Here is a 12,954-nt window from a genome sequence, read left to right on the forward strand (position 1 = left end):
ACACAGGTTGCCGCTGAAATTTCAGAGCCCAAAGTCTGCCACTGGCTATCATTTCATATATCTGCCAAAATAAACTCTAACCTATGAAAATGTATACCACAAAAACATCGTAGGTCCTGATTATCGTCTTCCAAAACATCGTAGGTATTTAAGTTGCTACAAGATCCTGTGTTAATTCTTCTTAAGAAATACCAAAAATTGTTCTCTAGCCCCCATTTTCCTATATCCTTGGCACTGAGTATTAGTCTTTCCCCTGTTTGTGTTTTTCCTGGATTCATAAGATATATCTAGCCAACATTAAGTTCAATTCCCGCTTTATACCTCTTTAAAGGAGAGTTTCAAGAGGCTTGCCGACACCTGCTAAAAGATGCACACCCTATAAAATGTTTCACTTTGCTTACTTTGTCTTGCTTATGTCTAAAGAGGCAGCCATCATACCTTCATCAGGGAAGTCTCTGCATCTACACAATGACAAAGAAGAGTGCTCCAGGATTGCTATATTCCCTATTCCTCAATATGTCTCAATCTAAATGCTAATTTCCACTCCCGCTTGCCTTCCATATCACTTTGGTGAAAATATCTTTATAAAAATTCTATTGCAGGACAGTTTCCCTAGATCTCCTTGAAAGACATATCATTTTAAACAGATTTAAAATGTGCACTCTCGATTTTCCTTTTATCTGGCAGATGTCAGTGTCAAATAAAGTTTCCCGTAAAATGAAAACGTGGCTATATTTCTATGATCCAAATAGGAAGTAATACTTACAGAGCATCGAAATCAGCTGCACTACTTAACAATGCAGATCATGTCGTGACAAGGGCCAACCTTTTGTCTCTCTCTCTGTGTTAATCTTTAAAGAAAGACCATACAAAGTATATTTTTGAATTAAACCCAAAAAATCAAGTTACATTGCTTGCTTCTCATAGTAGAAAAACATTATTACGTTTTTCTCCATGACATTTAAAGACTGCCCATGTGGATACCCAACTTCTCCTTTAAAAATAAACACACCAGCAGCAGCATCTATTAAAAGTTATATGAAATTGGAATTTGTTATGGACCTTTAACAGATGAAGGGGGGATATACTGTCTTAAGGGGTGGTTTCCATATTCAGAAGCAAGCACATGTCAAGTATGGAGAAATATCTGCCAATGAAGGTGAGTTAAGTCCTTTAAACAAGGATACAGAGAGGCTGAACCAATTTTGCTGTCCAAGGCACACTAGTTTATGCACACCAGTGAAATTCTTGTGCTTGGAAGAATAGCATATCAGGGAGAAATCTACGCTAGAACAATTCTTCCTGACATCTAGTATTTGATGTGGAGAAACTCTTCTATATCGTGAACATCTGCCAGCATTCTACACTCCTGTTTTTCACACTAACAATCACTATCAGAGCCTCGCTGCCACACACATTACACATGGCTGAAGTTGTCCTTCTGCCTGCGATATACTTATTCATTAATGCTGCAACAACCTGCTCAGTAATCTGAATTAGCAGAGTTGCCAGAGGCATTCTGTCCCAGGAATAGTAATGCAGTGTGACAAAAATAAAACAAAACAAAACAAACAAATGGAGAAAAATCCTTGGCCACTTCATATTTAAAAAGGTAAGAAGAAATGTCTTTATATGCACCCACCCCATGAAAGCCTCTGAATATCTCTCCATACACACACATTTAGGAGATAAATAGCGCTGCAAAAGAAACCTCACTCTTCATTTAACATTAGGACGTTTACTATCACAATGAATCTGGTTGTACTTTCTATAGAAGAGCTGAAATTCAAAAACATTCTTCAGCATGTGCTATCTAGTCATGGGGAGTATAAAGAAAAGGAATGAATGTGTTCTGGCGCACATGAAAATACACCAATGAACTTTTTAAATTGGTATCTTCCAAAATTTCCACAAGCGCTAAAATAAGCAAGAATTGTTTTATCAGTTACAGATCTCAGAGAAGAGGGGTAGTTGCTGGCAAAATGAAACAGCTTGAATGTATACAGTGGTACCGTGGGTTAAGAACTTAATTCGTTCTGGAGGTCCGTTCTTAACCTGAAACTGTTCTTAACCTGAGGTGCCACTTTAGCTAATGGGGCCTCCTGCTGCCGCCGCACCGCCACCGCATGATTTCTGTTCTCATCCTGAAGCAAAGTTCTTAACCTGAGGTACTATTTCTGGGTCAGCGGAGTCTGTAACCTGAAGCATCTGTAACCTGAAGCGTCTGTAACCCAAGGTACCACTGTACGTATAAGTCCTCAAAGCCTACATTGGTATACAGCTTGATAACTTCAGTGAGAAATGGGAAATATCTAATGGTGTTATTACCACTGGTGGACCATGCAGCCATGCCAGTCTGCAACCTAAAATCCTATGTACGTTTACCACTTCCTTGAGAAATGTGTTGTGCCCAATGCTGTTACTTCCACTGATGGAAAGCAGAACAGGTAGACAGTTTCCAGCAATTCCTCTGCCCAGTGTTCCCCACCCAAATCTGCTCTGGAGAGCTCCTCACAACCTTGGAGCAGATGGTGCCTGCAGGGCAGAGAGACTCACCCAAATTCACTTCCCTCTTAGTTTTTTCTGACAGAGATCTTCCGTTACTGGAATGAACACCATCAAATACCATTCCTTATTTGTGCAGCTTGTTGAAACTTGGCTCTTTTGATAATATAAAAAACACCTTCCAGTCCCTAATTGCAAACACTCCTTATATAAAGGAAGTGATTTTCCATCGTAAAGGAGCAACATTGGTCTTTTATTATGATCAACAATGAGGCAAGTTGCTCTTCTATATGTAGACTGATGAGAGTGTCAGAGGAAAGCTAAATGTTTCATCAGCACAAAAAAGGCAGATTGTACATTTCAGCTAATTTAGCTTAGTGGTAACACTTAAGCACAGCCTTTTATAGTGTGAAATTAAATACTTCACTGAGGTTTTGTACCTCAGTGACTTCAATTTATTTTACTATCTTCCACCAGCACATTCTGCTTTGCATTTTGCCCCTCTCCTGCTAAAATACGTTTCAAAATCCATCTGAGTCTGCAGCCGTCCCTTGCCCCTTGTATACTAATAAATTACTGGGAAATATGCAGAGGTAGAAAGGACAATCTTGGTCTTACACACTCACGTGTGGATGTTTCACAAGCTGCTGAGACTCAACTCTTGGGAAGTTGTGCACTTGGGATGAAAGTGCTATAGCCTCCTGGCAAGCTCTTGCAATCTTCAGAAAATTGCACGAAAATGGACAGCAGAGAGTGGAATTTTCATTAGGTCCACATCAAGCTTAATTTGGGGTTTGGGGTTTGTTTGTACACACACTTCTTTTTTACGCCAATCACAGATTTGGCTTCAACACTGCCACCTCGAAGGCCAAACTATGCACAATATTTCTCATCTAATTTGCCACAAAGGGTGTGTGTGTGTGTGTGTGTGTGTGTGTGTGTGTCCAGATCAGGCATAGGCAAACTCTGGCCCTCCAGATTTTGGGGACTACAATTCCCATCATCCCTAGCTAACAGGACCAGTGGTCAGGGATGATGGGAGTTGTAGTCCAAATACATCTGGTGGGCTGAGCTTGCCCATGCCTGGTTTAAACTCATCTATTTCGCAACAATTAAAATCTCCTGCTAAGAACAAGGGGGAAAGTTGACTTATTTAGAAGTTTTGGATTTATTTTAGACCTGTTGATTCAACCTTCATCTCTGAATATAATAGTGTGATCTTGTGCTATGCAAAATGAACTTCAAGAACAAAATAAGATGGAGGGGGGCGGGTATACAGATGAAAATCTCAATTTCATCATAACGTACTCTTTAGAAACCAGCTCCAACATTCAGTGTTTGTAGATGTTGTACCTTCTTCACCCTCTCCCGGTAAAGAATATTTGAGATTGTGGTTTGGTACAATATTTCTGATTGCATTAATGGAGCATAAATTCACAATTACTCACTATTTCCCCTTTGAAAGCGTTTCAGCCTAAGAAGTACTGTACTGTGAATTTGTGTCGTAGGAGTCTCTGTGGCAAATCTAATTGCTATTGAAATGATCAATTTTTTCATATTCTAGCTGAGTTATCTCTCCTACACAAGAGCTCTTTCATTAGCCAGGTGGAGTGGAGTCAGCCAAGCAAACATATTGAGAACCACCTGAATTTCACATGCAGCTATTAACTAGAAAACAGCTGGGGAGTTTATAGAAGTAATTATCATTCAATAGAGTCAACAGACAAGTTGTATAGCAAATAATGTAAACTCATTCTTCACTCAATTGAGATTCCCCCCCCCCCCTTTAAAAGACCCGGCCTTGCAAGGGAGAAGATTCTTGAATATAAGGACCTTTTCTGTTTGCACCTGACAATGTTTAGTAAAGGAATGATGATATCATTAGTTGATATAGTCATACTTCATAGGCTTCAGTTTCAGATATTTGCTACTTGTGGGTGGAAGTTTGAGCAAAAGAAACTGTCACAAACAATCCTCTTGAAGAACCGAAGGTGAGTTTGAATATATGAGGGAAAACACTTCAGGGATTTATTAATTACAGCCATACGACAGCTCTGTTAGGAAAATGGGAGGCTGCCTTGTACCAAATTTGACCTTTGGTCCATCTAGCTCAGTATTGTCTCTGGCATGAAGAATTTGTAACCCCCTCAGATGTTGTTGGTCTCCATATCCCATCAGCCTCAGGCAGCATGGCCAGTGGTCACGGATATTGGCATTTGACAACATCTAGAGATTCATACAGTTTCCCCATCATTCATCTACACAGACCAGCAGTGCCTTTCTAGCATTCCTGGCAAAGATTCTAATTATATGTATCTTCTATGAAATTCCTGTTTCTGAAGCTCTCACTGCCCACACAGCTTGCATCTGCTGTCTTCCGCTCTGCAAAGTTGGTTCAAATGTTGTTGGTGGATCTTGAGGGTAGTGATTTACAAAGTCCCGCCATCCAATTTGGGATGGGTTTGGGTAGAAGTATTTAATTTGCCTTGCGTTTGTTGGATGTGAAGAATTAAATCATTTAAATGCATGTGTGTTCTGAGCCTAAGCCCCTTGTGTTCCTAGAGATGTACTCAGAAGCATATTGTGGCCAAGAGAAACTTCCCTGCTACTCTCCTCTTTCCAAAATTGACTTGGTGACAGAAACAAGGATTTGTGGCAGGGCTTCCATCACCCCCAAAGCTGCCCTGAGCATATAGAGCAGCAGAGAAAGTGGACTGTAAAGAGGACTGGGTCTCTTGGACTTGTCATGGTTTGACCAATGTATCCTGGTAACCTTTATCTATTGGAGGTTGAAGGTCCCTAGGTTGTTAGGGCTGGTGTAAAGCTATTATTCTTTCACCCAGCTGAGGCCACAAATGCTTGATGCTGCTCAAAGCTAGGATGTTTTGTTGTTGTTTTTTACAGGCAGCCATGTGCAGTTGGGAAGAAAAGAAGGAATAATTGTCATATCTCTGTTCTATGGAGATGAATGTTGCCATTTCTCTGGCAGCATTTTAGCCATTACAACTTTCTCTCTCGCCACAAGATTTGTTATATTTTCCAACAATGAGTCAACTACCCAACCATGGCAGTGAATCAGAAAAGAGCAGAATATTTGGTGCCTTAATGTTGTATTCCCAAGTTGCATTCTTTTTTAAAAAATAAAAAATGAAACCTGCATGTTTAGCAGGAAAAAAAACTCAGCACAGCTCATAGACACCTCTAGGCAAGAATTTTTCATGCAGAGATCACTGAAGATTTGACTTGGCAACTGAAATTCTTAACCTGAACCAACTGTACAAAAAGAGCATAGACAAATATTTTACCTTTCTCCCCAGTAACCTTGAACTGGAAATCTTAAATATCAAAATCCCAAAGAAAATGGTTGGGGGATTCTTCCTCTAGAACTGCAGACTCACTTGTTAAGGTTCACATAATGCTGTGCAAAAATAAATATGCAGCTCTCAAACATTGAATAAACAGATATCAGGGCAAAACTTATTTTTAACATTGGCATTCAATAGAACTTTTAAATTATTCCTCTCAAAACTGAAAGACTCATAGCACATGATGAAAGTAGGTAAATCTCAAAGGGGGGGGGGGATAGCTAAAAATCAGTTTTAACCTGATTGTTTGAAATCGTATGTGAAGACTTCTGAAATGGCGAAAGCCAGCATTTATTAGAGAATCCTGATGCACTGATGTATAAATAGGAAAGGACAATGAAAAATCGCAGAGGAAATACATGTTTCAAAATGTCATGTTGCCTAGCATGCAAATAATAAGAAAATAATTAATATTAACTCCAAGCCCTAATAGTGCATATGTCAAGGATGGAACACCTATGGCCCTCCAAAGATTCTTGAACTATATCTCTAATAATAATAATAATAATAATAATAATAATAATAATAATAATAATTGATTTATACCCCGCCCTCCCCAGCCAAGGCTGGGCTCAGGGCGGCTAACACCAAATATATAATACATTAAAAACACAAAATCAAACAATTGATGAAAACACAGCTCAAAATCACAATAAAACCAGAATAAAATTAAGTGGCCAACCCACAAATCACAGCCATGAAGTTAGGAATATTAAATATTCACCAGGCTGGTCACCCATGCTGGTCCCATATGGGCCGATAGAAAGGGACAAGGGGACCACTTACATACAGGGTTTAATGGAACCCTCTACCATTGGTCATATTGACTGGGGCTGATGGGAGATGGTGTCCAACAACATCTGGAGAGGCTCTGCACTCTTGACATATATTCCCTCTTTATTGATAATGCAACAAACAAGCATACATGTGCTCTAAGGATATAATGACATAGGGATTAAATTTCACGTTTTAACAGAAGATGAACCAAGTTAGGCAAAGATGTCTGGATCTTCTAATACACACTATACCACAAAACTATTGGCCTTTCTAGAGGCACCTGCTTGCAAGCCTCCCACAGATAATCAAACTTGGTTTTTTCCCCATCAATGCCCAGATATCTGATTCTCAAAATTGCATTCTCTGCCCTGGTTGCTTCCAAAAAGCTTATATGTATGTGTTTGTAGTTTGATCAAACCACATAACTTGAGCTCGTTTACATTCTCTGTATTAATCTGTTTTATGTATTTCGTCTCTGAATCACCACAGCCAGACATTTTTCAACAATCTAAACCTCCATATGAATTATTGTACTTATATACCTGTCAGGGTTTATTGCACAATTTACAAGCCTTACTCAAAGAAATTCGAATATTTCATTCCTAAATGTATAGCACATGCTTCATTTCTCAGGAAGGTATGTGGCTACAAAAACCCTAATGAGAGCAGCAGCTCTCAAAATGGTTTCCAGTAACTTGACCTGAGAAGAGCAGCACTAAGGAAATCCATTGGTTGCAGAATGACCGCCCAGTCCTCTAAAAACACTAAGTCTTGACCTTCATGTGCAGCAGAATGTGTAGGACCATGGTAGTAGAATTCTGTAATGGGAGAATGACCTGTACCACTTCAAACTGTGGGTGATGTGGGGTGGTAAGCATAAAAAATTACTGGGATGCAGGTGGCGCTGTGGGTTAAACCACAGAGCCTAGGACTTGCCGATCAGAAGGTTGGCGGTTCGAATCCCCGTGAGCTCCTGTTTTTCGGTCCCAGCTCCTGCCAACCTAGCAGTTCGAAAGCACATCAAAGTGCAAGTAGATAAATAGGTACCACTCTGGCGGGAAGGTAAATGGTGTTTCCGTGTGCTGCTCTGGTTCGTCAGAAGCGGCTTAGTCATGCTGGCCACATGACCCAGAAGCTGTATGCCGGCTCCCTCGGCTAATAAAGCGAGATGAGCGCCGCAACCCCAGAGTCAGTCACGACTGGACCTAAGGGTCAGGGGTCCCTTAACCTTTACTTTAAGCATTAAAAAATGCCACATCCCACCAGCAGACTGAAGTGGTCACAGTCCACTCTACCACCTCAGCATTCTACCACCTTTTTCTGATGCATTTATAAACCGGCAGAATTCTATCAAAACTACACCTGTTTTACTCGATCAAAAGCCTGTTCAGGCATTCAGTATTTGGCAGAGGTGGCGGCACCCCAAGCTTTTACCGAGTTGTTTGCACAGGATCCTACATAATGTATATCCAGCATGGCTGGTGGTCAGGGATGATGGAAGCTGTAGCATGATGTCTGGAGGGCAATAGCTTCCCCCATCCCTGCTCCGTGTAAATTGGCCCCTTGGATACATGGAAATTAGGGATGGGGATAGGTTTTGTCTCCTCGATGCCAACCAGCTGTACATATCAATTTCTACCCCCGAAAAACCTGCCTGATCAGAAATGAAACTTCTATTTTTCATATCTTGGTGTTTTTCTAATATTCTTCCTCTCCAGCAGTGCTATACATCACTAGGGATATCTCACAGAGCCTACTTAAGAGTAGTTCTAATACTCCGGTGACTTGCTTAGAAAGAGAAGCATCACATCCTATCAACATCGATAGGAATCAATATTCTCAGACACTGCTCACAGCTTGCATGGTTTCCTTGACTCCAGAAGGCAATTTATGTGAAGAAAATAAGTCTATCATACAGTTAAATGAAGGGGTAGAGTCTCTATAGAAATTTCACAGTGTGTGCTGGGACTTTAAAATGTACTGGCTTTTAAAATAAATAAAATCATAATTATAATCATAATCATAAGTAGTATCACCTCTTAATATAACAAATGTCAGTGTGGGTTCATGGATTAAAACCAAATTTTATATCCATCCCAAACCCATGCATATGCAAAATGTCAGTCATATTAAAAAGTGTTCCTTCAGTGCTGGCCCTACCATGTGTTAGGGTGAGAGAGCTGCCTCAGGTGGTAGACAGTGAGAGGTGAGTGCTTCCTGACTTTCCCCCTTGAGCTCTTGCTCATTCCCAGCCTTGTCAGCCAGTGCCTCAGTTGTGGCTTTGCTCCTGGTCATTATTTCTGCCCGGAGGCTCTGAAGCTAGTCTGCAGCCCTCAGGCGCAGTGGGAGATTGTGCAATGTTCCGTTGCTGAAGAACAAGGGAAGGACAGTAGCTCAAGTGGGAGAACATCTTCTTTGCCTGCAGAAAGCCCCAGTTTCAGACACAGCATCTCCAGGTAGGGCTAGGAATGACCTCTATCTGAAAACCTGGAGAGCCAATGCCAGCATTCCCTAATTCCACTGAGCCTCTCGGGCTTGCCGATCAGAAGGTCGGTGGTTCGAATCCCTGTGACGGGGTGAGCTCCCATTGCTCTGTCCCAGCTCCTGCCAACCTAGCAGTTTGAAAGCACGCCAGTGCAAGTAGATAAATAGGTATTGCTGCAGCGGTAAGGTAAATGGTGTTTCTGTGCACTCTGGTTTCCGTCACGGTGTTCCGTTGCACCAGAAGAGGTTTAGTCATGTGGCCACATGACCTGGAAAGCTGTCTGTGGACAAACATGGGTTCCCTCGGCCTGAAAGCGAGATGAGTGCCACAACCCCATAGTCGCCTTTGACTGGACTTAACCATCCATGGGTCCTTTACCTTTACCTGCTGAACTCTTGGACAATACTTGGACAATGGTCTGACTCTTTTTGAGTTCCTGTGCCAGGCAAGTGGGGGCAGTCAACATCTCGTCCTTTGCTTGAGGCAACAAAATGTCTTTGGGTGGCCCTGTGCAAATTGCAGCCTAGAAGAAGAAGAAGAGTTTGGATTTGATATCCCGCCTTTCACTCCCTTTTTAAGGAGTCTCAAAGCGGCTAACATTCTCCTTTCCCTTCCTCCCCCACAACAAACACTCTGTGGGATGAGTGGGGCTGAGAGACTTCAAGAAGTGTGACTGGCCCAAGGTCACCCAGCAGCTGAATGTGGAGGAGCGGAGACACGAACCTGGTTCCCCAGATTAGGAGTCTACCGCTCTTAACCACTACACCACACTGGCTAGCACTGCCTAGCAGCGGCCTCAAACAGAACTGCCTAGCGGCAAGCTGTTCAAGGTAAGCTGTTCAGAGGAAGCTGCTGCCTCCATTGTTTCAGGTATTTTCACTCTGCCAAATCATCTGGTGGAGCTGCCTTCAGGTGGATTTATTTCAAACAGCAAGAGGTGTCCCCCCTCCTGACTCAGGACTCAGACTTTGAAGATCTGCCTCGCAGGAGGGATGCAGCAGCAGCTGTTTTTCCCCTCAGTGCGGAGTTGCAGTGATGGGAAAAGCTTTCCTGGGTATAATTCTTTGACAGGAATGCACTTTTAAAAAGCATTGATGGTTGGGGGGGGGATGGTAATTAAGAACATAAGAAATGCTGCTGGATCAGACCCTTGGTCCATCTGGTCTAGCAGAGTAAAGCTGTTGGATTCTTTACTCCAGGAGCTTGGGAACCCTTCTCATGACAGGAATTCTTGGACAGGCATTTTATTTGTAGTGTAAATTCCACTTCCTTTTTGCCCTCTTTTTATTTCTTCCCTCTCTTTATCTGCCTCCCCACTGGGTTGTCCTCTGTCAGAATCTGCCCTTCCTGGAGATTTTTGTTGACACCACTCTCCAGGCTTTAATGAAGTGGGCACCACCATCCTAAGTGGTCTCCTTTACTTCCATAACTCACTGAGGCAGAAGTCACCACTCTCTGCTCCTTTGTCTCCCTGGTCTGCTGAGTAAGAGGACACAGCCATGCTACAAGCATCCAGCTGTGAGTGCTATTGAGATATCCATGATTCCAAAGCTCATTTTAGTTCAAATCCTACCCAGCATTTCCTGCTGGTCTCGCTACCACTCTCCTCTTCTTATATATAGCCACGGTGCAGGGAGTATGCCTCTGCTGGCTGCCACAGGTATATATTTCTAAGCACCGTATGAACACATGTACCGGTAAGTTCCAGCAGGTATGTTTCAGAAGCCTTGGTTTTACACATGCCTGGGTGTTGATTTGTAGCCTGTGTTCAAATCGTACACTTGAATTCATGGAGGCAAGTGGGAAGCAGATGCAATCCCAGTCGCCCCATCCATGTCATTAGAAACCAACTGAATGCTGGGATCAAGTGCATTTTGAGGTCCCTCTGCATGCCACAAATCATTTAACTCTGTCAAAACTTGCAAATGTACATTTTCCACTGGAGCCTGAAAGGATTCTTTTACATCCATCAAACAGATCTCGATCACTATGTAATTCTTCTCACTTCCTAAACAAATATCTTTTAAAAGAATAAACCTGTCACAAAAAGTTACTTCTTGGGCATAAGAAATATATATTGCAGCATGCAAAAAGAACAAGCCAGCAGTAAATATTCCACTCTTCCTGCAGAATTACAGAGTATAATGTAGTGGAACTCTATTAAGCAAAACAAATCTGTTGAATCAATGACTTCTCAGGGTGATATACAGGTCCTCAGAAACCTTCAGGAGGAAAATAGCATATGAAGCTTTAATAGAAGAACATCTAAACTAAAATTAAAAATCCACCCAATCTTGCATTATGTCACTTCAGAGGAGGAAATGAGAATTAAAGGCCATTATGGGAATAAACTGCAAACTTACATGAATAAATTTGATATTAAATGTTTATTTTTAAAAGGAATAATAAAACTATAGACCCCCCCCCCAAAAAAAAACCCAAAACACCGGCCCCTGATATAGTTTATCTCCCTAAGAAATACATGAAGAGGCAGGGGGAGAAATGCAAGACAACATGGGTGAAATCTTTCCAATGAAAGAAAAGCAGCTAGGGATGTGTGGAAATGACCTCTCCAAAATTCTTCCTGACATTTCTGGCTTGTGAAGTTACAAGGGAAGGTTCACCAAATATTCTCTGGAAGGTTGGAAAATTCTCCCAACAAGTTTTAGGATGCGGGGGGGGGGGACTTTCTTCTTACAGGAAAATATGTTCTACAAGAGTGGAACAGTCTGCTCCTCTTCATTTTGAGTCCTCCAGATAAGTTTAATGCAAAAGTCAAACAACTACAGGAGAAGTTTCAAAGGAGAGCCAAACAACTACAGAAGGATCTGGCTCCATCTCCCATCAGATACAGCCAGCATGGCCAGTGGTCCGAAGTGATGGTAGCTGTAGTCCAGCAAGATCTGGTGGGGCATGGACTTCACATCCCTGTTGTAGACTGGGTATGCACTTAACTGGTGAGTGTATGCATGTTGTCATTTGATGAAAACAACTTGATCAGCAGGGTAAACCAAAGCACACCTTAATATAGGTGATATATGAATCTCCTCTGACTATTCTCCATTGATTAATGAGAAAAGAAATTGTGTTCAAAAATGATCAAGGAAGAGAGAGAAATTTGGAGAAATTCTCATGGGTGGGATGTGGGAATTTTTTGCATTTATATTGCCTTCAAGGTAACTGAGGGGTGAGTGTGAGTGTCTTTCCTTTCAATCTCCCTGGTGCTCTACCCTCTCAGCTTTCTTGAAAACCCCATAACATTCTCATCCAGACTTTCCTAGAAGGTTGCCTACTGTTTCCCTGGAAACTAGCCATTGCTATTTTTTTAAGCGAGTTCTCTTTCTTTTAAAGAAATCAGTGTGGCACTCTAAAAGGAAGAACCTAAAACAAAATCAGCAATGCAAATTAGGCCTTTGTTAGGCAGCCTCTCTGGTTTCCCCTGGTTAAATGAAAACTCAAGGGAAGACATCATGAAATAACTTCTCCTGTGGGGCTTTTCAGATCAGGAATTAAAGGCTACAGAGGGCTGGAGAATGTGGAAGAACATACAGAACCCATGACCATCTTGCAACAATAAACCCTCTCCAAAATTCTGATAAAATTTGAAAGTGCTCTGAGAATGAGAGAGAGAAAAATGAATGCCTCTTTCTCTGAGAAAGAACTCATTTGAGATATTAGAGGACGTGTTCCCAACACAGAACTAAATTAAACACAACACACTTGGTGTGAATAGTTTAGTCTGTGTCCAAATGAGGAGAAAACAGAGACCTAAGAGCTGGACCCTAAGCATGCTTATTCAGTGAATTCAACTGAGGTTTCCCC

This window comes from Podarcis tiliguerta, assembly GCF_965153285.1.
Source record: "Podarcis tiliguerta genome assembly, chromosome: 5".
Classification (NCBI taxonomy): Eukaryota; Metazoa; Chordata; class Lepidosauria; order Squamata; family Lacertidae; genus Podarcis; species Podarcis tiliguerta.